The following is a 25,604-nucleotide window of genomic DNA, read 5'->3' on the forward strand; positions in this document are numbered from 1 at the left end:
CCACAGTGATTCAGCCATTGTGCCAGAAAACTACGACGTGAACTATTAACATTGCCAAGCACTTCACCAGCAGATGGCCCATTTCCAGAGGAGAAAATGCACTTTACGACCCTCACATCCCTGAATGCGCTTCCAATGTCCGCGTTTTGGAAAATAAAGCCCAAGCCCAAGTGGGCAGCAGGACAGGCTGGCGTGTGCCTCCTGCGCGCAGCGGGCGGTGGGTGGGCGCCCGGAACTGCAACTGCGACTGCGACTGCTCCTGCGGGTCCGCAGAGAGGGCGGGGTGGGCGGAGCAGCTGCGCCCTCCTCCCCCACCTCCGCGCCTCTGGCTCAGACCCCAGCCCCACCGGCCCAGAACGCAGGTCCCGCGCGTGCGGCCGCCGTTCCGCAGCTAACAGCCATTACCATGGCAAGGCCGGCAGGCCCCGCAATGCTGTCTCTCCTGCTGATCCTCTCAGGCCTGGGCCGGCTGACCTCCGCGGGCCCTCGTGAGTGAAGGACCCTGCTCCATAGAGGGTCACCTGTCGCAGAGCCTCTGGGCGTGGCGGGCCCCAGAACCTTGCTCCAGAACCCCGGGTCTGGCTGGGGAGAGCCCAGCGTCTTGTCAGAGCCCGCTTAGAGTCAGGATCCTCCTGGACCTGCTGCTTGGAGAGCTCGGAGCAGGACTGAGACAGTTGCCCCTCACTTGCCTGACCCCGCACTTGGAGAAGAGGGCGCGCATCTTCTGGGAGGTGGGGCCTCAAGAGCAGTACTTCTTCACCTGCTGGGGCTGAGGTCAAGTCTCAAAATCTCTGGATGGTGGTAGGGTCTCACCCCAAAGTGTATGGATGGTGGAGGGAGCCCTTACCTGGAATGTACAAAGTCTGATTCTGTGGCGGGTGAGTGCGTGCCTCTGTGTGTGAGTGTGTGTGTGTGTGTGTGTGTGTGTGTGTTGGGGCTTGGAAGTTCAAAGAGTGATGGGATGTGAGAGGACAAATGAAGAATAAGGATGCTGCCAGGCACTGGGGAAAGCTCACACACGTCTTCCTTACTGTAGATCCTGAAACATCGCTTCTACAAATTACAGTGCAAAGGAAGATTGGGACAAACAGCAGAGATGGCAAAGTTTCTTAAATGCATGCAATAAGAAATCATTATTTGTATTTTCTGTGCGTTTTATTCTTTGGACTATATGGGCCAAATCAATTCATACATAATCATTTGTAAAATTGTTTGTGTTCATATTTACTTTGTTAAAGAGCTCTGATATTTGAACGAGAGAAAGGGTTTTGATATTTAATTTTCAAAAAGTATTCCCCAAGTAATATATAAGCATAATTCTATTTCACAAAAGGGCTGTACAGCCTACTGGACCTTTTATCTATTAAAAATATGTAATTTAAATATCCTTATACAAGTGGGATCATAGTAATACATTTGATTATTGTGGTAGCTATGTTTCATAAAGTCCCACCACTCTGAATTAGCTACTACTGAATCATTGCTTCTCGGGGAAATATGTATATATCTCATATATATAATCTGAAATTCTAAAAGCAACCCATCCTTTGGAGATTCTATTTTCTCTAGTTTACAAAGAAGCAAAGGGGGTTCAGAAGTGAAAAGTGACTTGCATGGGGCCACCCCACTAATAGATGCCTGAGTTGAGATTCAAACACTCTCCAATGGCCCCACAATGTGAGCTTCTTGCAATACAGTGCACTGTTCCCTACCTTTTTTATCCTCTGCTCCTCTCTGTATGAGAGCTGAAATAAGAGGCCAGAGTATCATCTGTTCAACCTCAGCTGAGAATGTGAGCCTTAGTGTGACTGAATTTTTTGTCACCTTGAGCATTAATTCAAATGACCAAGTGAGATCTATGAATATTGTTTTGGGGGTTATAAATCCTAGCAAGTAGGCAAATTTGCAAATACGGAATACTTGAGTAATGATTGACTATTCTGTAACATGATTTTAAAATAAATATGAAATGGATAAGGTTTAAAAGGTAAAATATAGGGGCACCTGGCTGGCTCAGTCAGAAAAGCATGCAACTCTTGATCTTGGGGTTGTGAGTTTGAGCCCCACCTTAGGTGTAGAGATTACTTAAAAATAAAATCTTTTAAAAAAATAAAAAATCAATCAATTAATCAATGAAAGATAAAATATAAACCAGATTTTTTTTGCAGGTTATATGTTTAGGTTGAAAGCCTGAGAGATTTTACGTACAAGTTTTTAGTATTAATTAGAAAGGTTAGCAAAAGATATCTGGACACTGAAACAGATAAGTATGTATAATACTGGTGAAAAAGCTGAAATGTGTTAAAGAAACTGATGCTTCCAAATCTCCATCACTTACTAGCTATGTGTCAAAATAAACCTAACATCTGTCTTTAGTTCCCTTAATTATAAAATGGGTAAAATAGAACCTAGCCTGTAAGTATTGTGAGACTTTAAAAAGTATTTTATAGAGTACTTATCTACAATGCAAAGAACTTATTTTTTTATGTTTCTGTTATAACCAGTAAGGTGTAGGTATATTATGTTGTTGAAACAGATTTTGGCTTTGAGTAATGGTACATGGTGAAGCCATTACATAATATCCAGAATGTGGAAGGCAAATTACACATTTTTATTCTCAAACAATAGGATGAAGGAAAGATACTGAAAATATTTCATTGGTTTGTTTCCTATACAGTTTGCAGCAAATGTAGTTATAAAATTCACCAAGGAGTTCAATATACAAAAGGAATCAATGCAACACACCACACTAACAGAATAAAGGAAAAGAACCACATGTTCACATCAATGATGTGAATAAAGCATTTGACAAAATGCACACCCATTCATGACAAAAACAACAAGGTAAGAACAGAAGGAAACTATTTCAAAATAATAAAAGACATATATGAAAACCTATAGCTAACATTATGTTCAGTGGTAAGAGATTGAAAACATTTCCTCTAAAATCAGGAAGAAGGCAAGGATGCCCATTTTGCCACTTCTTTTCAACAAAGCCCTGAAAGTTCTAGCCAGAACAATTCAGCAAGAAAAATAAATTAGGCATCTAAACTGCAAAGAAAAATTATCTCTATTCACAGATGATATCATACATACAAAATCCTAAAAATGCCCCCCAAAATTGTTAGACCTAATAAATTCAGCAAAACAGCAGGATACAAAATCAATACCCAAAATATCAGTTACATTTCTGTACACTTAACAATGACAAATCCAAAAAAGAAAACAGTTCCATTTATAATAACATCAAAAAGAATGAAATACTCATGAACAAACAACCAAGAAAGTGAAAGAAATATAATGAAAACTACAAAACATTGCTTAAAGAAGTTTAAAGAAGATATAAATAGACATCCATGTTCATGGGTTGGTTGACTTAATATTAAGATGCAAATACTACCCACAGAAGTCTACAGATTCAATATAATTCCATCAAAATCAAAATGACATTTTTGGAGAAATAGGAAAATATATCCTGAAATTCAAATAGCCAAAACAATATTTAACAAGATGAGCAAAATTGGAGGACTCACACTTCCTGATTTTAAAACCAACTACAAATCTACAGAAAAAAAAAGAATGGTATTGACAGACATGTAGACCAATGGATGAATATAGAGTCCAGATATAAACCTTCACATATATGGTCAAATTATTATTGAGAAAAGTGGCAAGACTATTCAATGGGGAAAGGACAATCTTTTCAATAAATGGTGCTGGAAAAACAACCATATGCAAATGAATGGAACTAGACCCTTGCCCAACACCATGTACAAAAATTAACCCAAAATGATCAAAGACTTAAACATAAGAAAACTACAAAAGTATTCTAAGAAAAACAAAAGAAAACATAGGGCAAAAATTCCACAATATTGAATTTGGCAATGATTTCTTGGATATAACATCAAAGACACCAGTAACAAAAGTAAACAAATTGGACTTCATGAAAATTAAAAACTGTGCATCAAAAGACCCCACACAGTAACAAGGCAACCCACAAAATGGGAGAAAATATTTGGAAATCCTTTATCTAATCTTTACTATTTCTCTTCTGCTGCTGAATTTAGGCTTTATTTGCTATTCTTTTTCCAGGTCCTTTAGGTGTAAAGTATTGTGTATTTGAGATGTTTCTTGTTTCTTGAGTAAGGCTTGTATTGCTATATACTTCCCTCTTAGGACTGCCTTTGCTTCATCCCATAGGTTTTGAACCGTCATGTTTTCATTTTCATTTACTTCCATGTACTTTTTTAAAATTCTTTAATTTCCTGGTCGACCCATTCATTCTTTGGTAGGATGCTCTTTAACCTCCATTTATTTGTGTTCCTTAATTTTTTCTTGTGGTTGAGTTCAAGTTTTATAGCATCATGGTCTGAAAATATACATGGTATACTCTCCATCTTTTTGTTCCAGTTGAGACCTGACTTGTGACCCAGTCTGTGATCTATTCTGGAGAATGTTCCATGTGCACTTGAGAAGAATGTGTGTTCTGTTGCTTTAGGATGAAATGCTCTGAATATATCATCTGGCCCAGTGTGTCAGTCAAAGTCCTTGTTTACTTGTTGATCTGCTTAGATGATTTGTTCATTGCTGTGAGTGGAGTGTTAAAGTCCCATACTATTATCATATTATTATCAATGTGTTTCTTTTAGTTTTTGTTATTAATTGATTTATATACTTGGCTGCTACCAAGTTAGGGGCATAAATATTTACAATTGTTAGGTCCTCTTGTTGGATAGACCCTTTTATTATAATATAGTGTTCTTCATCTCTTATTACAGTTTTTGGTTTAAAATCTAGTTTGATATAAGGATTCATATTCCAGCTTTCTTTGGATGTCCATTAGCATGATAAATGGTTTTTCACCCCCTCAATTTTAATCCAGAGGTGTCTTTGGGTCTAAAATGAGTCTTTGTAGACAGCATATCATAGGTCTTTTTTTCAAATCAAATCTGATACCCTGTGTCTTTTGATTGGAGCATTTAGTCTATTTAAATTCAGAGTAATTATTAAAAGATATGAATTTAGTGCCATTCTATTACCTATAAAGCCGCTATTTCTGTAGATTGTCTCTTTCCTTTCTCGTCTTTGTTACTTTTGGGCTCTCTCTTTGCTCAAAGAATCCCCTTTAATATTTCTTGCAGGGATGGTTTAGTGTTCATGAATTCCTTTAGTTTTGTTTGTCCTGGAAACTATTTATCTCTCCTATTCTGAATGACAGCCTTGCTGGATTAAGTATTCTTGGCTGCATATTTTTCCCATTTAGCACATTGAATATATCATGCCACTTCCTTCCCCATCCCCTTTTTAACCCATCTTCTCCCCACCACCCCTCTGGTAACCATTGGTTTCTTCTATACTTAAGAGCCTGTTCTTGGTTTTCCTTTCTCTTTTCCCCCTATAATCATTTGTTTTGTTTCTTAAATTCCCCTTATGAGCGAAATTGTATGGTATTTGTCTTCCTCTGACTGACTTATTTTGCTTAGTATAATACTCTTTAGTTCTATCCACATTGTTGCAAATGGCAAGACTTCATTCTTTTCTGTGGTTGAGTAATATTTCATTGTATGTATATACCACATCTTCTTTACCCATTCAACATTTGAGGGACGTGTGGGGTCTGTTCATAATTTGGCTATTCTAGATAATGCAGCTATAAACAGGGTGCATGTATCCCTTCAAATTAGTATTTCTGCATTCTTTTGGTAAATACATAGTACTGTGATTGCTAGATCATAGGCTAATTCTATTTTTAACATTTTGAGGAAACTCCATACAGTTTTCCAGAGTGGCTGTACCATTTTGCTTTCCCACCAACACTGTAAAAGCATTCCCCTTTTCTCCGCATCCTCACCAAAACTTCTTGTTTTTTTGTGTTGTCAATTTTAGCCACAGCTCTTTAACATTTCTTATAAGATTGGTTTAGTGGTGATAAACTCCTTTATCTTTTATTTGTCTGGGAAAGTATCTCACCTTTAAATTAGAATGATAACCTGGCCTGGGAGAGTATTCTTGGTGGTAGGTTTTTTTTCTTTTTTTAAAAAAGACTTTATTTATTTATTTGACAGAGAGATAGAGAGAGAGCACAAGTAGGCAAAGAGGCAGGCAGAAGGAGACGGAGAAGCAGGCTCTCCGGCTGAGCAGGGAGCCTGATGCAGGACTCGATCCCAGGACCCTGGGATCATGACCTGAGCCAAAGGCAGCCGCTTAACTGACTGAGACACCCAGGCACCTCAGTAGGGTTTTTTCTTTCAGCACTTTCAATATATCATGCCTCTTCCTCCTGGCCAGCAGTTTCTGCTGAAAAGTCAGCTGATAGCATTATAGATTTTCACCAGTACATGATTTTTTTGTTTCTTTCTGCTTTTAAAATTCTCTCCTTATCTTTAACCTTTGACATTTTAATTACTATATGTGTGGTTTGGGTCTTCTTGGGTCCATCTTATTTGGAACTTTCTTGGACCTGGATGTCTATTTCTTTCCCTAGGTCAAGGAAGTTTTCAGTAATTCTTTCTTTTCTTTCTTTTTTAATAAGTTTTAATTTAAATTCCAGTTGTTAACTTACACTATAATATTAGTTTCAGGTATACACAATTTAGTGATTCAACACCCATATAACACCTGGTACCCATCACAACAAGTGCAGAGAAGCAGATTCCCCGCTGAGCAGGGAACCCAATGCAGGACTTGATCCCAGGACCCTGAGATCATAACCTGAGCTGAAGGCAGACACTTAACTAACTGAGCCACCAGGCACCCTGATTTACATATTTTCTATCTTTTTATTGAAGATTCACTGAGTTCTTCCACGCTTCTGTCCAGTGCAGTGAGCATCTTTATGATCTTTACTTTAAATTACTTATCAGGCATATTGGTTATCTCCATTTCATTTAGACTTTTTATGAGGATTTTTTTCTTATTCTTTATTTTGAAGCATATACCTGTCTCCCCATTTTGCTTGGCTTTATCTGTTTGTTTCTATGGATTAGGTGGACCAACTGCTTCTAAACTTGAAGGAATGGTCTTGTGTATGGTCATCCTCTATGTAGACTGTATATGCTTGGTGACTTTTGTTGCTGGCTGGAGCTATAGCTGTTGTAGGGTGGGAGTCCTGAAGCTTTCCATATAGTGGGCACCTGTCAGGACAGCTGAAGTGAGTGCAGGCCAGCATGTCATGGATTTCTATGCTCTAAGGGCACTCAGCAGGACAGCTGGAGCTGAGGTGGTGTGTGAGTCTGGAGGTCTGGGCTCTCTGCACAGAGGGTACCCTGGTATAATAACTCAAACTAAAGTGGGTGCAAGTTGAGGGATCCTGGGCCCTACACATAGAGGGTACCCTGCTGGAATAGCTGAAGCTGAAGTGTATATAAACTAGAGTATTCTAGGACTCTCCACACAGAGAGTGCTTTGAAGGGGTGACTAGCACTGTGGTGAGGTATAGGCCAGGATGTCCTGGGGTGCTCCACACAGGGGGTAACTTGTCAGGACAACTGAAGCTGAATTAGGTGAAAGCCACATGTCCCAGTGTGTTCAGGACAGGGAGTGACCTGGCTGGGCAACTAGAGCTGAGGCTGGTGCAGGCAGGAGTGTTCCAGGGCACTCCATATAAGGAGTTCCCTGGCAGGGTGTCTGAAACCAATGCAGGCACAGACCTTGTGTTCCCAGAACAGTGTGCAGAAGTGCCCTGGTAGGGTGGCTGGATTTGAGGCAGACTTCAGCCACAAGGTTCTTGAGCACTCTGCACTGGGAGTGCATTAGCAAGCCACCTGAAGCCAAAGTTGTGTGACCCTAGAATTTTCTGGGGTGATTTGTCCCTGTGTCACCTTGACACAAAGACTGAGGCTATAGTGAGCACTACCCAGGGGTTTCCCTGTGTGTACCACTTTGTGGCCACATTGATGAAATTGTGGGGGCTGGTGTGGGCTAGGCACCTGGGGCTCATTGAGGGAAGTTTGATGTGTCCACCAGATGCCGTTCCAGTCTGGGTTTTTAAGATGGAGGAGGACAGGGAATTCTCACAGCTCCTTAGCCTTTTTAAATTGTGACTTTCTCTCTGTGCCCTAGTGCAACTGAGGCTGGCATGGGCTTGTAGACCCTGAGCCTGCTGAAGCTGAAAGTTTGCAGTGTTGACCAGACCTGTTAATATGTGGACCCTGTTCTGGTCTGGCCTTTTAAATTGGAGTGGGAATGTAAGTTGTGTCATTCTGCGATCCCTCTGACTCAGAACATTCCTGCACAGTGTAGCTGTTTGGCAGAGTTCTAGTGTTATCTCTTTTTTATGCTAGCTGTTCTTTTAAACTGTACCTTTTTTCCTATGTCCTAGGACAGAGGAATCTGTTCTCAGTCCCTCAGTACTATACCTTCCCACTGCAGTTCACACTATAGAGGGTGAGGGTTCCCTTTGTTAACATGTCTTTTTCTCTCTTGCTATTCTCTTTTGCTGTTTTCTCTGTCTTTTGTTGTACAGAAGCTGTTCAGTTGGCCCTCAGTTCTTCATGAAGAATTGTTCTATATATAGGTGTAATGTGGGTTGTTCCATGGAAAGGGTGAGTTAGAGGTCTTCCTACATCACCATCTTGGACTGGAACCAGGATGCAGTATATTCTCAAAATCAGAGGTCATTCTGGGGGTGGCTGGCTCAGTCAGTAGAGCATATGACTGTTGATCTCAGGGTCATGAGTTCTAATCCTATGTTGGGTGTAAAACTTACTTAATTTTTTTTTTAAAAAAGGTCATTGTGTTGTGCTGTCTCCCTCATAAGCATAATATGTGGGTTTGGGAAATAAAGATTGGAAATTAAAGTCGTTCCTTTTACATTTATTTCTATTAACCTGCTCGTAAAATTTCTATTTTCTATCACTAAAACATTGAATTTGTTTTTTTTTTTTTTTATGTCCCAGTTTCTACCAGAAGACATAACATTGCTTCCTTTGAATTGGAAGATGAGTCTGTCATTTTGTCATTTGAGGCTTCATATGCCATTGAAAATGCAGAAAAATGCATTACTCTATGTAGTGTATTAATTGATCCTGATTACCAAGGGTAAATTGAATGCTGTTACACAATGAAGGCACATGGGATAATGTTGAAAACCCAGGAAATTATCTGGGGTCACCACTTATTCCTTTGAATGTAACTGTAAAGATTTCAAGAAAACTACAACAATAAAAAATGCAGAGCTACTAGGAATTTAGATACTTTATAAATGAAAGTTTGGGTTACTTTACTAGGTAAGATTTCCAGTCAATGTTCTGCGTGTAAAAAACATAATTATAAAATTGCTAATGGAAGAAGGAAATCGTAGATAATCAACTGTGGCCATATGATTAATTACAAAAATGATAGCTGTAGTAGCTTTACATATTTTATCTTTGCTTGTTATGAATATGAATTAATTTTACATATTATTTATTTTTTCCCATTATTATTTTATAACAAATTAGTGGAGGTTAATTTTATTATTTTTAAGTTTACATTTTTCATTATATCTGAAAAATTGAAAAAAAAAATACAAATTTCTAAACCCTCCAAAAATTTTTGCAACTATAGTGTCAAACAAATGATTATTTTGCTTGAATAAAAAAATAATCATTTATGGGAGGAGGAGCAAGATGGTGGAGGAGTAGGAGATCTAAATTTCATCTGGTCCCAGGAATTCAGCTAGATAGGGATCAAACCATTCTGAACACCTACGAACTCAACAGGAGATCAAAGAAAAGAATAGCAGCAACTCTCTGAACAGAAAAGCGACCACTTTCTGGAAGGTAGGATGTGTGGAGACGTGAATCCGAGGCGATATTCAGGAAGATAAACGGCGGGGGAGGGGGCTTCCATCAGCCACTACCGGCATGAGATAGAAACAGCAGAGAACAAAATTGGAACTTTTAGAAGTCTGCTCTGCTGAGGGATGTCACTCCAGTGGCTAAGAAGGGGGTGGAACCCTCGCTGGGACAGTGTGGTCTCAGGACTCTTGGGGTCACAGAAACCAGGGGGTGCCTGAGTGCGGCATAGCTCCCAGATATTGGAGTGGGGAAGCCAGCTGTGGAGAAGGATCTGAGAAGTGGGCTTTCAGCTCGGGGTTCCCATAAACCGGGATCCACAGCCCAGTCGGGCCACTGCTCCTCCAGCAGGTACCCAACAAGTGGCAGATCCGGGGAGACTCCACGTCCTCCTCCAGGAGGAGCGGTGCGGCGCCACACCCCAGGACTCTGCTGGGCTTGGAGACTCCAAACAGGGTCATGTGCCAGAGATAGAAATGCTTGGTCACAGGCCAGGTGAGCACAGAGTGCGGCCGGAGACTGGGGAGACAGGAGCGATTGACTGCTTTTCTCTGGGGGCTCATTGAGGAGTGGGACCCCAAGTTCTCGGCTCCTCCAGGGTGGAGATTGAGAGGTCGCCATTTTCACTGTCGTCCTCCAGAGCTCTACGGAAAGCTTGCAGGGAACAAAAGCTCCTGAGAGCAAACCCAAGCAGATTACTTAGCCTGGTAAGGGTGGGGCAATTCCGCCCCAGCAAAGATATTTGAGAACCATAGCAACAGGCCCCTCCCCCAGAAGATCAGCAAGAACAGCCAGCCAAGACCAAATTTACCGATCAATGAGAATGGCAGAATGGCAGCACTGGGGGAATACAGCACATAGAATTCATGGCTTTTTTCCCATGATTCTTTAGTCTTTCAAAGTTAATTTTTTAATTTTTTTAACTTTTTTTTTTAATTTTTCTTTTTCCATTTTTCAACCAACATCTTATCAATCCCTTTTTTTAAAAATCGTTTTTATTTTTCATTTTTAGAGTCATATTCTATCCCTTCACAGTAGTTAACCTTATTTTTGGTATATATAAGTTTTTCTGACTTTAAAATTTTGGGATACAGTTTCTTCTAACAGACCAAAATATACCCTGAATCTCCAATGTATGCTTTGTTCTAGTCTCCTGCCTGATCACATTCTCTCACTTTTTTTTAAATCCTCTTCTTTTTTCAAACAACTTCTTATCTTATTAATTCCTTTTATAAAATCTTCTATAATTTTCATCTTTACAGTCATATTCCATCCCTTCATCATATTTACCCTTATTTTTGTACATATACAACTTTTCCTTTCTTTAAAATTTTGGGAAGCACTTTCTTCTAACAGACCAAAATACACCCAAAATCTAGTGTGTGGCACTGATCTGTACACCAGCCTGATCATATTTGATCATATTCTGTTTTTTTTTTGTTTTGTTCTGTTTTTGTTTGTTTTTATCTTTTTCTTTTTCTTTTTCTTTTTTTTTCTTTTTTCTTTCTTTCCCTTTCTTTTCCCCCAGCTTCAGGTCTTTTCTGATTTGTTTAGAGTGTATTTTCTGGGGATGTTGTTACCCTGTTAGCATTTTGTTCTCTCATTCATCTATTCTCCTCTGGACAAAATGACAAGATGGAAAAAATCACCTCAACAAAAAGAACAAGAGGTAGTACCGACTGCCAGGGACCTTGTCAATACGGACATTATTACGATGTCAGATCTAGAGTTCAGAATCATCACTTTAAAGATACTAGCTGGGCTTGAAAAAAGCATGGAAGTTATTAGAGAAACCCTTTCTGGAGAAATAAAAGAACTAAAATCTAGCCAAGTCGAAATCAAAAAGGCTAATAATGAGGTGCAATCAAAAATGGGGGTGCTAACTGCTAGGATAAATGAGGCAGAAGAGAGAATCAGTGATATAGAAGACCAAATGATGGAAAATAAAGAAGCTGAGAAAAAGAGAGATAAACAACTACTGGATCACTAAATTTAAAGTTAATCTCCACTAATGGAAAAAATTAAAAATAAAATTAAAATTTACTAAATTTAAAGTTAACTTCCACTAATGGAAAAAAATTAAAATTAAAATTTAGTATTTAGAAGACAAAATATTGAGCAAATATTGTGACTCAATATTTTAGGAATGATTAATATAGCCAATGATATATATAATGATTGTTGATATTTTATTTCCTCTCATTTTTTTTTTAGAAAGAGTAAGAAATACATTTGTATGAAGGATAGTTGTATTTTGTTAGGTAAAGTCATATAGCTGTTTTGTTGTTTTATGGAATTCAAGTGTGGAGAAGAATGCATGTAAAGGCTGAATTGCCAAAGTGGTAGATGATGCTAGTTATCAAATTATTGTCTCTCAGCACCACATCTGCCTTTCTTACTCTTGCTTTGTGATACTGAATCTGGATAATAACCAGCTAGCAGAATGTTTGATATTAACTGTAAAAGTCACAAGAGGAAAACTAGAAAAGGAACAGCTTCTCCTTCTGGTCCAGGTGTTCTTTTCTCCCTATTCTCACAACACGGTTGCCTGTAGTATGTAGGTTACTCAGTGGTGCTCAATGGCTGGTCAGTTTTCCTTAAATCTGATTGGGTGGTTTCCTGCTCAGCAGCCTTGGCCTGCTGATACCCCAATAAGACAACACAAGACTTCCTGCTTGACAACACAAGATTACAGCTACCTGGTTAGTCTTCTGGCACACTGCTTGGAAGCTTCTTGCTCACCAGTAATATCTTGTGGTTTCTCCTTTGTAAATATCTGTCTGCTAACTGTGGACCAGCTCTGGTCTGGGGCAATAGAGTGATCCTCTCCATCATCAGTGAGTTGCAGCCACATACCAATGAGGTCTGAATTTTGGCCTTTCTAAATATTTTCCTTCTATAGCTACTCTTCTTCAGCCCTATTGTTAGTAGATGCTCTCTACATTGTTATTACTGTGTTCTTTTGACTTCATCTTTATCCTTTTTAGTAATCACCTTTTGCTAGTTAATAATTTTTGTATTAAAATTCTTCTGTTTAAATTATTGGTGTGATTTTTGTCTTAGGAGACAGACAGTTACAGACTGATATCTTTGTTTCAACTGAAAATATTGTTGCCACATTCAAAGTTCATACAAAGAGTGGTTCTGGGATGCCTGGGTGGTTCAGTCAGTTAAGCATCTGCCTTCAGCTCAGGTCATGATCCCAGGGTCCTGGGATAGAGTCCCGCATCAGGGTCCCCACTCAGTGGAGAGTGTGCTTCTCCCTCTGCCTGCAGCTCCCCCTGCTTGTGCTCTGTATCTTTTTCTCTCTGACAAATAAATAAAATCTTAAAAAAAAAAAATGGTTCTGAGCAATGTGGTGAGGTAAAATCCTCCAAGCAGGCAAACTGAATAGCATACTTCTTTATAACTTTGTATGAAGGGGGAAAATGCCTTCATATAATTATGTACATAGACTCTTAAACAGTGGCAGATATCTCTGATGGTTAATCAGGGGCTTGGAGATATTGATATTATAGACAAGGAGACCTCAAAGAGATAGATGTGAGTGGACTTATGACCATCTGTTAATTTGCACCAGTGAACATACACCACAGAGGAGGCACTCAACTACTAGTTATAGTGGATGATCAATCCAGAGGACGTTAGTCAAGATTTGATCTTGATACTTAAATATGGAATTGCCATGGATTCAGGGATGAAGGCTAAAAATAAGCCCAACAGTATTGCTTAAACATGGAATGGCTATGGATAAATAGATTAAGGCTAAGAGTAAGTTCAACAGCACAGATTTCTATCCATATAGTACTTAATTATTGCCTCTGCTAAATTCCACCATAACTAGATGTCAGTGATGAGGCCTTGGTATAACACTATCCCTTGAAATCAACCAGCAACTTCATTAGTTGGTTATTTATGTCCCTTTTTTTTTTTTCTTTTAGACTTAAGGGAGAAAGGTTAACAACTTTTGTCCTTGTAGGAATTGATGCCTATCATGAACAAGAGTTTGCTTTCCTGGATAGCAATGCCTCTGCCAACACCACTATAGGTATTCCAAAATACCTGATTGACTAACAATGGTTTCTAGACAATATTTTATTAGACCAGTGCGCTCATTTTACAGTTAATGAGGTGCAAGAATGGGTTTAGGACCATTGGGCATATACTGCATTATCTAGAAGTAACCAGCCTAACAAAATTCTACAGATAGGTGAGCAAGCCAACTCAGAATAGTCAAACCCAAACAACACCAGAAGAGTAGTATAAATGAGTTCAGCCTAAAGCACCAATCTGTAGAATTGAGAACTAAACAAATAGGGTTCTTTTTTAAGCCACTAAATGTTGAACTGGTTTGTTATGCATAAGAAACAAACTGATAAAATCTTATATCCAACAATGTACCTAAATTCACTTATTCATTTAATGATTTCTAAAAATGTATCCATAGATTCTTCCAGATTTTTTGTATGAATGTTCATACATTTTGCAAATAATGAGATTATTTTGTTCTAATCTTTATGCCTTAGAATTTATCTCTCTGAACTTAATGTACTGCTTTTTCACCATTATGATAGTTTATCCAATTTTGTAGAGGTTCATCAACAGATTAAGTGAATTTCTTTCTATTTGTTTTTAAAACCATAAATAGTTTATAAATTTATCAAATGCTTTCAATGCATTCTTAAGATGAAAGTGTGAGTTTATTATTTTTGTGGTGATTATATATATATAAAATTTTTTGTTCAGAGATTATTATTTCTGGGAAGAACAGTCTCATACAAATTACTTCACAACAGAAACCCAAAGTCAGGGTAACATCTTTATTAAATTTGCATTTCCATTTCAGGCCCATTTCCCTACTTGGATTACCTAAATTATTCTTAGTAGTATTTAGTTATTCTTTATACATACTACATATGAGCCATTGTGAGTTTTATGTGTTGCATATGTTTCTCCTATTCTCTGACTTGCTTTTTTACTTTACCAACAGCATCTTTGAATGAAGATGTTACAATTTTATTCAAAATTTTGTTTGAGTTTATTGTAGCATACTCAAGAAACTGCCAAACCCGAAGTCATAATACATTCTCCTGTTATCTTCTAGAATACTAATTATTTTGTATTTTACATTCATGTTATCTTATAGTCTATAACATTATATTGATTCATCTGAATTTACTATTTCTAAATACTATAAAGCAAGTAGTAAGATGTGAGGAAGATTTTTTCATATTGATAGCCAATTTTTTCCATCCATATTGATGGAAAAAACCTTTCTTTCCCCAGTGCTGTATTTTATCAATGGTCTCATTAACCAAGTGTTCACAATATACACTCTGTTGACTTAGTTGTTTAGTATTGAAATGTAACTCTGTCTTGGTAACATAAATATTGGTGTCTGGCAACTTAAGCTCTCCAAATTCACTATCTTTTTAAATGAGTGACTTGGTTATTCTTGGCTACCTGAACTTTAATATTAATAAAACTATTTGCTGAGGTTGTATTGACATTGAATCAAATTTGTATATAATTTGGTGATGGGAACTTCTGCTTCTGGGTGAGATAACCAGAAAAAAACAGAAAAAAGGCAAATATCATGTGCTTGAATGTAGTCTAGAGTTGCTGAGCAATGATAACTAAATGTTTAAGACTTAGGAGAGGGGGGTCACCTGGGTGACTCAGTTGGTTTAAGCATCTGCCTTCAGCTCAGGTCATGATCTCAGGGTCCTGGGATCCAGCTCCATGTTGGGCTCTCTGCTCAGTGGGGAGTCTGCTTCTCCCTCTCCCTCTCCCTCTGTGCTTTCCCTCTCTCTCAAATAAATAAATAAAATCTTTTTTAAAAAAAGTCTTTGGAGAGGGGAGTAACGGAGAAAGAATGCAGCTGCATTCTGTCTTGGGACATTTGCCAATTCTTTTGCCACATGGATTAGGAGACCTAGGGGGAAATATACTGAAAACTAGAATAGAGCTTTTAGCATTCTCATCAAACAAAGAATAGGGTTAAGAGACCACAGCATTTAGTTGAATATCTTGGAGGCTCAAGAGCATAAAAAATAATCTGGGCCTTATTGAATAAGTAATTGCCTAAAACCATTATTATCAGGCAGAGAAATGGCAAACCATCCTTTTTTAAAAATATTTTATTTATTTATTTGACACAGAGAGAGAGCACAAACAGGGGGAGCACAGGGAGAGGGAGAGAGAGAAGCAGGTTCCCTGTTGAGCAGAGAGCCGGATGCAGGTCTTGATCCCAGGACTCTGGGATCATGATCTGAGCAGAAGGCAGTCGCTCAACTGACCGAGCCACCCAGGCGCCCCTGCAAACCATCCTTTAAAAACCTCAATATTATTTGGAGCCTCTACATTTTTATGTCCAATGTCAAACATTCAAAAGTAATAAAACTATAATGGTAAAAAATTTCTAGATATGTCAAAAGATAAGATCCTAAGAGAAAACACTAAAGTAAGAAATAGACAATAGAAACATTGCTAAAGATGATTGAGACATGAAAGTTATTATATAAGCACTTGGTGTTCATTTTGATCAAGACGTTTGAGAAAATGGAGATAAAAAATTCAGAAATTCACCAGAGGATTGAAATTTAGTAAGACCTAATTTGAATTCATAAACTGAATGAAGTTTTATCTGAATTAGGAATGTATTAGATGGGAGCGCCTGGGTAGCTCAGTTGGTTAAGCATCTGCCTTCAGCTCAGGTCATGATCCCAGGGTCCTGGGATAGAGCCCCACATAGGACTCCTTGCTCAGTGGGGAGCCTGCTTCTTCCTCTCCCTCTGCCTGCCGCTCCCCCTGCTTGTGCTTTCTCTCTCTCTCTCACTATCTCTCTCTGTCAAATAAATAAAATCTTTTAAAAAATTAAAGAATGTATTAGATGATTTAATATCAGATAAGACACAGCAGAATATAGCACAAGGATAACTGGAGCAGAGGTAAATAGAAATATTCAATTTAAGACTGTAAGAATAAAATGTAGAAACATAGATTAGAGGTATGTGGAAAATAAGAGTCTCTGAAAAGAGAGAATATGCAGTAGAAGCAAACATGAAGAGGTAATTACTAAGAATTTTTCAAATTTCATAAGAGACATCAACTCACAGATTCAACAAACTTTGTAAATACCAGGCAGTATAAATACTATAAAAACCAACCTAATCATTTTATATATTGAAAATCTATGGCGAATAGGAATTCTTCACCTGAGACTAATATTGCCCTGTATGTTAACTGAAATCTAAGTAAAAAATTTTTGAAAAGGAATTCTTAAAACCACAGTACAAAGAAGTATTACTTCCAAAGGAACATTGAAGAAACTGAGAATTAACTAAACCAATATATTTTGGGGTTTTAATATTAATTTCTGTTAATTATATCCTTATTGTACACACAAAGTTTTCTGGATCAGAAAGTTTTCTTATTAATTTTTCATAGTAAATAAGTTCATTGTTGGCCCCTCTTTGTCCCAGGCCTTACCCTTTTGTTGACACAATGAAAGATGTTAGGTATTTTTCCTACACAAGTATCTGGACACTCCCTCGAAGAAGAATAAGAAAAAATGACTTCTTTGCAGCTATCTTCCTCCCCTCCAGAAAGGGTCTCCTCCTTATTCCATTTCTTCGGTATGTAAATCAAATATCTCTAGAAGCCATGTAGTTCTCATACATGTTGGTTTTTATGATCTACAGCTATCTCCAAGTTCTGGCACTTCAGGCATGTGACATGTAAATACCTAGGGATAAAATGCTTCCTGGAATCCTTAGGCTTAAGCTAAGGACCTAGTCCAAGTTGCCATTATTTGACTCTCTCTGGAATATGAGACAGTTTGGTATCCTCTTGGAAAATAAATTAATTAGACAAATGACTATATAATTTTTATAGTATGTGAAGGGTGTCAGGAGGCTAAGGCTATTACAGGAGCAATAAGAAATCCACATGTTTTATTTCCCTCCTTGTAAGTCAGAAAGAATACAATAACTTTAGAGTGCTAAATGAAAATCATGACCTAAAATGCACTAAATGCAACCTAAAATTCCACTACAATACCTTTTAAAATTGAAGGTGAAAAAAAGATATTTTCAAACAAATGAAAATATAGATTGTTTTACCAACACATTGACATTAAAACAGTCAAGTGAGTTTTTCTATTAGAAAAATTATTGTAGGAAAAAAATACTAATATTGGGAAGCGCAATTAAAAGGGTAAATATTGTCAGTAATAAAATGAATAGAAGTAGACTAAATATTCCTTAAAATATTAAGATCAGCATGTTGAATTGTAAAACATGACTAAGAAATATTTTAAATATGAAAATACACAAGCAAGGAAAAGATCTATATTCATACTCTGAAAGAAATCTGCTGAAGCTCAGCCACTTTGAGAAATTTTGTCTTTAAAGCAAATATAAGCAGAAATATAAACAGTGCCATTTATTAAACATAGAAGAGATGCCAACCAGGAAGATAGTACATTAAAAATCTTTATAAAAGCCAGTATAGCACCTCAAAAATCTGTTTTAAAAATTGGGGAATATTAAGATTTAAAGCAATATTAAGTATTTCAATTCATGAACATTGTTTTGTTTTGTTTTCCAATTCATGAACATTGTTTATGTCTTCATTTATTCAGGTCACCTTTAATTTCTCTTAATGGTAATATGTAGTTTTCTTGTAGAGGTGTGAAAGTTTTTTAAAATGTTTATTTCTAAGTATTTGGTATATTTATTTCTAATGTAAATAGTATGCTTTGTGGAACTTAACAAAACAAATAAGCAAAAGGAAAAAAAAAAAGAGAGAGGCAAACCAAGAAACAGACTCTTGTTTTGGTTTGGTTTGGTTTTTGGTTGTTGGTTTGTTTTGTTTTGTTTTTAAGTTTTTATTTAAATTTCAGTGAGTCAACATACAGTGTGATACGAGTTTTGGGTGTACAATATGGTGAATGATTCAACACTTACCTAAAACACCCAGTGCTCACCACACTAAGCACACTCCTTAATTCCCATCACCTATTTCACCCATCCCCCCACTAACCTCTCCTCTGGTAACCATCAATCAGTTTGTTTCTAGAGTTGAGAGCCTGTTTTATGGTCCGCCTCTCTCTTTTTTTTTCCCTTTGCTCATTTGTTCGGTTTCTTAAATTCCATCTATGAGTGAAATCATATGGTACTTGTCTTTTTCTGACTGGCTTCTTTCTTTCTTGTGATCTCACAGCATCCCAGTAGGCAGGGCAAACATTTACAATAAAAGATAATAGCATAATTAATAATACAGTGAGGGGCATATAATGTTCTGATTATTATGATTACTTACTATTTATATAATATTGCTAGTTTGGTTACATTTTCTTTTTTTTGTTTGGGTCACATTTTAAGAATATTTAAAGGCCCTGGAAAAATCAGAATTGACCAATTGCAGTTAAAAATCTTTTCTCAGAAATGCATCATAATTGTATCAGTGTTGATTAGGTAATTTCCACGAAATCTAACTTTAGAGATACATAGGAGTGACACTAGAAAAAAAGTTTTAGGACTCCTGGGTGGCTTAGTCAATTAAGTGTCTGCCTTTGGCTCAGGTCATGATCCCAGGGTCCTGGAATCAAGTCCCACATTGGGCTCCCTGCTCAGTGAGGAGTCTGCTTCTCCTTCTGCCTCTACCCTCCACTCATGCTTACTCAGTCTCACAAAAGTAAATAAAAATCTTTAAAAAAAAAAAAAGAAAAAATTTAAAATTTGTGAGTCAATAAGCTTCCTTAATGTTTTTAAGTTTTTATTTAAATTCCAGTTAGTTAACATACACTGTATTATTAGTTTCAGGTGTAGAATTTAGTGATTCTTCAGTTGCATGCAACACCCAGTTGCCTTACAAGTATGCTCCTTAATACCAATCACCCATTTAATCCATCCCTCCACCCACCTCCCCTTTGTTAACCATCAGTTTGTTCTCTATAGTTAAGAGTCTGTATTATGGTTGACCTCTCTTTCTTAAAAAAATATTTATTTATTTATTTGCTAATCAGAGAGATCACTCGAGTGGGGGGAGAGGGGCAAAGGGAGAAGGAGAGAGAGAATTTTAAGCAGGCTCCATTCTCAGCATGGAGTCTGACATGGGGTCAATCTCACCAGCCAGAGATCAAGACCTAAGCTGAAATCAAAAGTTGGACCCTTAACTGACTGAGTCACCCAGCTGCCCCCTCTCTTTTTTCCTCTATGCTCATATGTTTCTTTCTTAAATTCCACATATAAGGGAAATTATATGGTATTTGTCTTTCTCTGACTGACTTCTTTTGCTTAACACAATACTCTCTACCTCCATCCACGTCATTGCAAATGGCAAGATTGCATTCTGTTTTATGGCTGAATAATATTCACACTTCTTTTTATTCATTCATCACTTTGATGGGCATTTGGGCTCTTTCCATAATTTGGCTATTGTTGATAACGTGGCTATAAACATCGGGGTGCCTGTATCCCTTCGAATCAGTATTTTTGTACCCTTTGAGTAAAAACCTAGTAGTGCAATTGTTGGATCATAGGGTAGTTCTATTTTTAACTTTTTGAGGAACCTCCATACTGTTTTTCAGAGTGGCTGCACCAGTTTGCATTCCCACCAACAATGTAAGAAGGTTCCCCTTTCTCTGCGTCCTCATCAACATCTGTCATTTCCTGTGTCATTAATCTTAGCCATTCTGACAGGTGTAAGGTGATATCCCATTGTAATTTTGATTTGTACTTCCCTGATGATCAGTGATGTTGAGCATCTCTTCATGTGTCTGTTGGTCATCTCTATGTCTTCTTGGGAAAAATATCTATTCATGTCTTTTGCCCATTTTTTATTGGATTATTCGTTTTTGGGTGTTGAGTTTAATGATAACCTTTTATCAGATAAGTCATTTACAAATATCTTCTCCTATTCTGTAGCTTGCCTTATAGTTTTGTTGATCATTTCCTTCACTATGCAGAAGCTTTTTATTTTGAAGTTCTTTTTTTTTTTTTTTTTAAAGATTTTATTTATTTATTTGACAGAGAGAGAGACACAGCGAGAGAAGGAACACAAGCAGGGGAAGTGGGAGAGGGAGAAGCAGGCTTCCCGTGGAGCAGGGAGCCCGATGCGGGGCTCGATCCCAGGACCCTGGGATCATGACCTGAGCTGAAGGCAGACGCTTAACGACTGAGCCACCCAGGCGCCCCTATTTTGAAGTTCTAATAATTTATTTTTGCTTGTGTTTCCCTTGCTTTGGCAGACATACATAGAAGTTGCTACAGCATATGTCAAAGAGCTTGCTGCCTATGTTCTCCTCTAGGATTTTTATAGTTTCATGTCTCACAGTCAGATCTTTAATCCATTTTGAATTTATCTTTGTGTATGGTGTAAGAAAGTGGCCCAGTTTCATTCTTTTGCATGTCACTATCAATTTCCCCAACACCATTTGTTGAGACTGTTTTTGTCCCACTGGATATTCTTTCCTTCATTGTCAAAGATTAATTTGCTATATAGTAGTGGGTTCATTTCTGGATTTTCTAGTCTGTTCCATTGATTTATATGCCCGTTTTTGTGCCAGTACCATACTGTTTTGATCACTATAACTTGGTAATATTACTTGAAGTCTTGAATTGTGATGCCTCCAGCATTGCTTTTATTCTTCAATATTGCTTTGGCTATTCAGGGTCTTTTGTGGTTCCACACAAATTTTAAGATTGTCTGATCTAGGGGTGGCTGGATGGCTCAGTCAGTTAAGCATCTGCCTTCGGCTCAGGTCATGATCTCAGGGTCCTGGGATGAGCCCCACATCAGGTTCTCTGTTAAGTGGAGAGTCTGCTTCTCCTTCTCCTCTGCCTACTTGTGCTCTCTGCTCTCTCTCATGTTCTCTCTCAAATAAATAAAATCTTAAAAAAAAAGATTGATCTAGCTCTGTAAAAAATACTGTTGGTATTTTGATAGGAATGACATTAAATGTGTAGATTGCTTAGGGTAATATACATATTTTAACAATATTTGTTCTTCCAATCTATGAGCAGGGAATGGTTTTCAATTTCTTTGTGTCATCTTCAATTTCTTTCATCAATGTTTTATAGTTTTCACAGTTCAGATCTCATATACTAGGTCACAAATCAGTCCTCAACAAGTACAAAAGGATTGAGATAATACCATACATATTTTCCAAACACAACACTATAAAACTTCAAGTCAACCACAAGAAAAAATTTAGAAAGAGCACAAATATGTGGAGGTTAAAGAACATCTTACTAAAGAATGAATGGGTCAGCCAGAATATAAATAAATAAGAATAAATTAAAAAATACATGGAGACAAATGATAATGAAAGCATGATGGTCCACAACCTTTGGGATGTAGTAAAAGCAGTCATAAGAGGGAAGTATATAACAATACACACTTACCTCAAGAAGCAAGAAAATTTTCAAATAAACAACCAAATTTTACACCTAAAGAAGCTAGATAAAAGACAACAAATGAAGCTAAAGATTGGAGAAGCAATAAATGATGTAGAAACAAAACAAAATAAAACAAGACAAAAAAAAAAAAAAAAACAGAAGAGATCAATGAAACCAGGAGCTGGTTCTTTGAAAAAATTAATTGATACACCCCTAGCCAGACTTATCAAAAGAGAGAGAGAGAGGACCCATGTAAATAAAGTCATAAATGAGAAAGAAGTAACCAACACCACAGAAATGTAAACAATTATAAGAGAATATTATGAAAAATTTTATGCCAAATTATTGGAAAATTTGGAAGAAATGGATAAATTCCTAGAAACATACAAACTATCAAAACTGAAACAGGAAGAAAGTGAAAACTTGAACAGATAGATAACCAGCAAAGAAATTGAATTAATATTCAAAAACCTCCCAACAAACAAAAGTCCAAGGCCAGATAGCTGCCCAGGGGAATTCTACCAAATATTTAAAGAAGAATTGATACCTATTCTTCTCAAACTGTTCCAAAAAATAGAACTAGAAGGAAAACTTCCAACCTCATTGTATGAAGCCCCCATTACTCTAATTGAAAACCAAAGGCTCCACTAGAAAAGTGAACTACAGGCTAATATTCCTGATGAACATGGATGCAAAAATTCTCAACAAAATACTAGCAAATCAAATCCAACAACATATTAAGGGAATCATTCACAATCAAATGGGATTTATTCCTGGGTTGCAAGGGTGGTTCAATATTTGCAAATCAATAAACATGATATACCACATTAATAAAAGAAAGGATAAGAACCATATGATCCTCTCAATAGATGCAGAAAAAGCATTTGACAAAGTACATCTATTCTTGGTAAAAACCGTCAACAAAGTATGTTTTGAGGAAACATACCTCAACATAATAAAGGTCATATATGAAAAGCCCACAGTTAATATCATCCTTATTGGGGAAAAACAGAAAATTTTTCCTCTTTGGTCAGGAACAAGACAGGGATGTCCACTTTCACCCGTTACTTAACGTATTACTAGATCCTAGCCTCAGCAATCAGACAAAAGGAAATAAGAAGCATCCAAATCAACAAAGAAGAAATCCAACACTCACTATTTGCAGACCACATGATACTGTATATAGAAAACCCAGAAAACTACTAGATTCTATATAGAACCACCAAAAAATTGCTAGAACTGATGCCCAAATTCAGTAAAGTAACAGGATACAAAATCAACATACAGAAATCTGTTGCATTTCTATACACCAATAATAAAGCAACAGAAAGAGAAATCAAGGAATCAATACCATTTACAATTTCACCAAAAGCCATAAGATGCCTAGAAATAAACCTAACCAAAGAAAATTCAGAGATTTAATTTCTCTTTCTAAGGGTTTGACTACTTTAGATACTTTATACAAATGTGGAATTGTGCATATTTGTCTTTATGTGACTGGCTTATTTCACTTAGCATAATGTTTTCAAGTTTCATCCATGTTGTAGCATAATACAAGATTTCCCATGTTCTTAACATTGAACAGTCCTTGCTGTGTTTTTATCCATTTTTCTGGCTTCTGAAAGGAATTGGTGTGTTTAAGACTGATGGTTTATCTTAAGCATTTGCTAGATTTTAATAAGGAAGACATAAAGACCTAGGATTTTATGAAACGTCTTTTAATTATGATTATGATTGCTTTATTAACTATACTTCTATGTAGATATTTAAATTCATCTTAGGTCACTTTTAAAAAATCTTTTTATAAAAATAATTCTACTTTATGTAAATATTTAAATCTGTTATTTGTAGTGATTGTGTGTGCCTTTTTATTCCTCATATTGATAATTTTCATCTCCAAAATTTTTCTTTACCTTGATCATATTTTGAAAGGTTAATTTTATTAGTCTTTTCAAAGAAATAAATTTGGCTTTGCTTATTCTCCATATTGTATATTTTTCTCATTCATTTTTGCTTCTTTCTGTATTATTACCTTTGATTACTTTTTTAAAATTTAATAGGCTAGTTTTTAATTTTTCCTTAATGTTTTCAGATGGTTTAGATTCCCTCTAAGCAAGGTCTCTATATCATGCATTTTTTTCTGGAATATAGTATATTTATATAGTATAATCTGTGTGTGTGTGTGTATGTGTATCCCTGAAGTGTCAGTGGCATATAGGGATGTTATTTGGAGCCTTTGGCAGGCCCCATAAATGTATCACAGTGCAGGTCTTTAGGATTTTGGAGGAAGGCCCTGCCATAATCTATAGCACTGCTTTCATTTTCAGAAATAACCCTTGGCCTGCTACTGGGTCTTTGTGGAGACTGAGTGCTTGACCATGGGCCACCAAGTTACCATATAACCTCAGCTACCTATCATGAGCTGGGTGTTTTCTGATCCACCAAGCCATAAAACTAAGCATGCACAGAAGCACTCCATCATCAAATGGAAATGGTAAATATGTGATCAGGCCCAAGCAGGCCTGAAAGCAGAGGTAAGTTACATGAAGAAGTGACCTAAATGCCCATGGTTCCCTCTCCTGCTACACCACCTTTCCTCTCCCAGCTTGCACTTATGGCCTTATAGGGATTTCCTTACCATCAGTTGACAGAAGAAGAGAAGACTTGGGCCTAATTTACAGATAATTCTGCACAGTATGCAAGAACCACCAGAAAGTAGAGAGTTGCAGCACTACAGCCTTTCTCTTGGACTTTCTGAAGGACAGTAGTAAAAGGAAACCCTCCTAAGGGGAAAGAACTTCAGGCACTGTACTTGGTTGTGAACTTTGCTTAGAAGGAGAAATAGCTAAACATGTAATTATATATTGATTCATGGGCTGTAGCCAATGGTTTGCTTGGATTTTCAGTGACTTGGAAGGAACATGAATGGAAAATTGGTGACAAATCTGGGGAAAAAATATGTGGATAGACCTCTCTGAATGGGAAAAAAAAGGGGGGGGGTACCTCAACAGAGGAAGATTTTAATAATCAGTTGGAGAGGATGACTTATTCTGTAGATACTAGTCAGCCTATTTACCTAGTCACACCTGTCCTTATACAAAGGACTCATGAACAAAGGGGTCATAGTAGCAGAGATGGAGGTTATGATATGGCTCAGCAACATGGACTTCCACTCATCAAACCCAAATGGTTACAGTCATTGCTAAATGCCTAATCTGCCAGCAGCACAAGGCAATGCTGAGCCCCAGGTGTGGCACCATTTCCTAGGATGATCAGCCAGATACCTGGTGGCAGGTTGATTATATTGGACCACTTCCATCATGGAAGAAAAAATGCTTTTCCTTATTGGAACAAACACTTGCTCTGGATTTTGATTTGCCTTCCCTACATGCAATGATTCTGCCAAAACTATCCTCCATGAACT

General features: G+C 37.2%; 1 long non-coding RNA gene across 1 annotated transcript in view; it reads left to right on the forward strand.

The window, feature by feature from the left end:
* Positions 1-371: 371 nt before the first annotated feature.
* LOC118552474 (uncharacterized) overlaps positions 372-25,604 on the forward strand; it is a 32,223-nt gene continuing 6,990 nt past the window's right edge. The window contains exons 1-2 of the long non-coding RNA XR_004925557.2: positions 372-731; positions 24,508-24,714. This is a non-coding gene — a long non-coding RNA (uncharacterized LOC118552474). The remainder of the gene's footprint in view (positions 732-24,507; positions 24,715-25,604) is intronic.

Source organism: Halichoerus grypus, chromosome 3 (genome assembly GCF_964656455.1).
Source record: "Halichoerus grypus chromosome 3, mHalGry1.hap1.1, whole genome shotgun sequence".
Classification (NCBI taxonomy): domain Eukaryota; kingdom Metazoa; phylum Chordata; class Mammalia; order Carnivora; family Phocidae; genus Halichoerus; species Halichoerus grypus.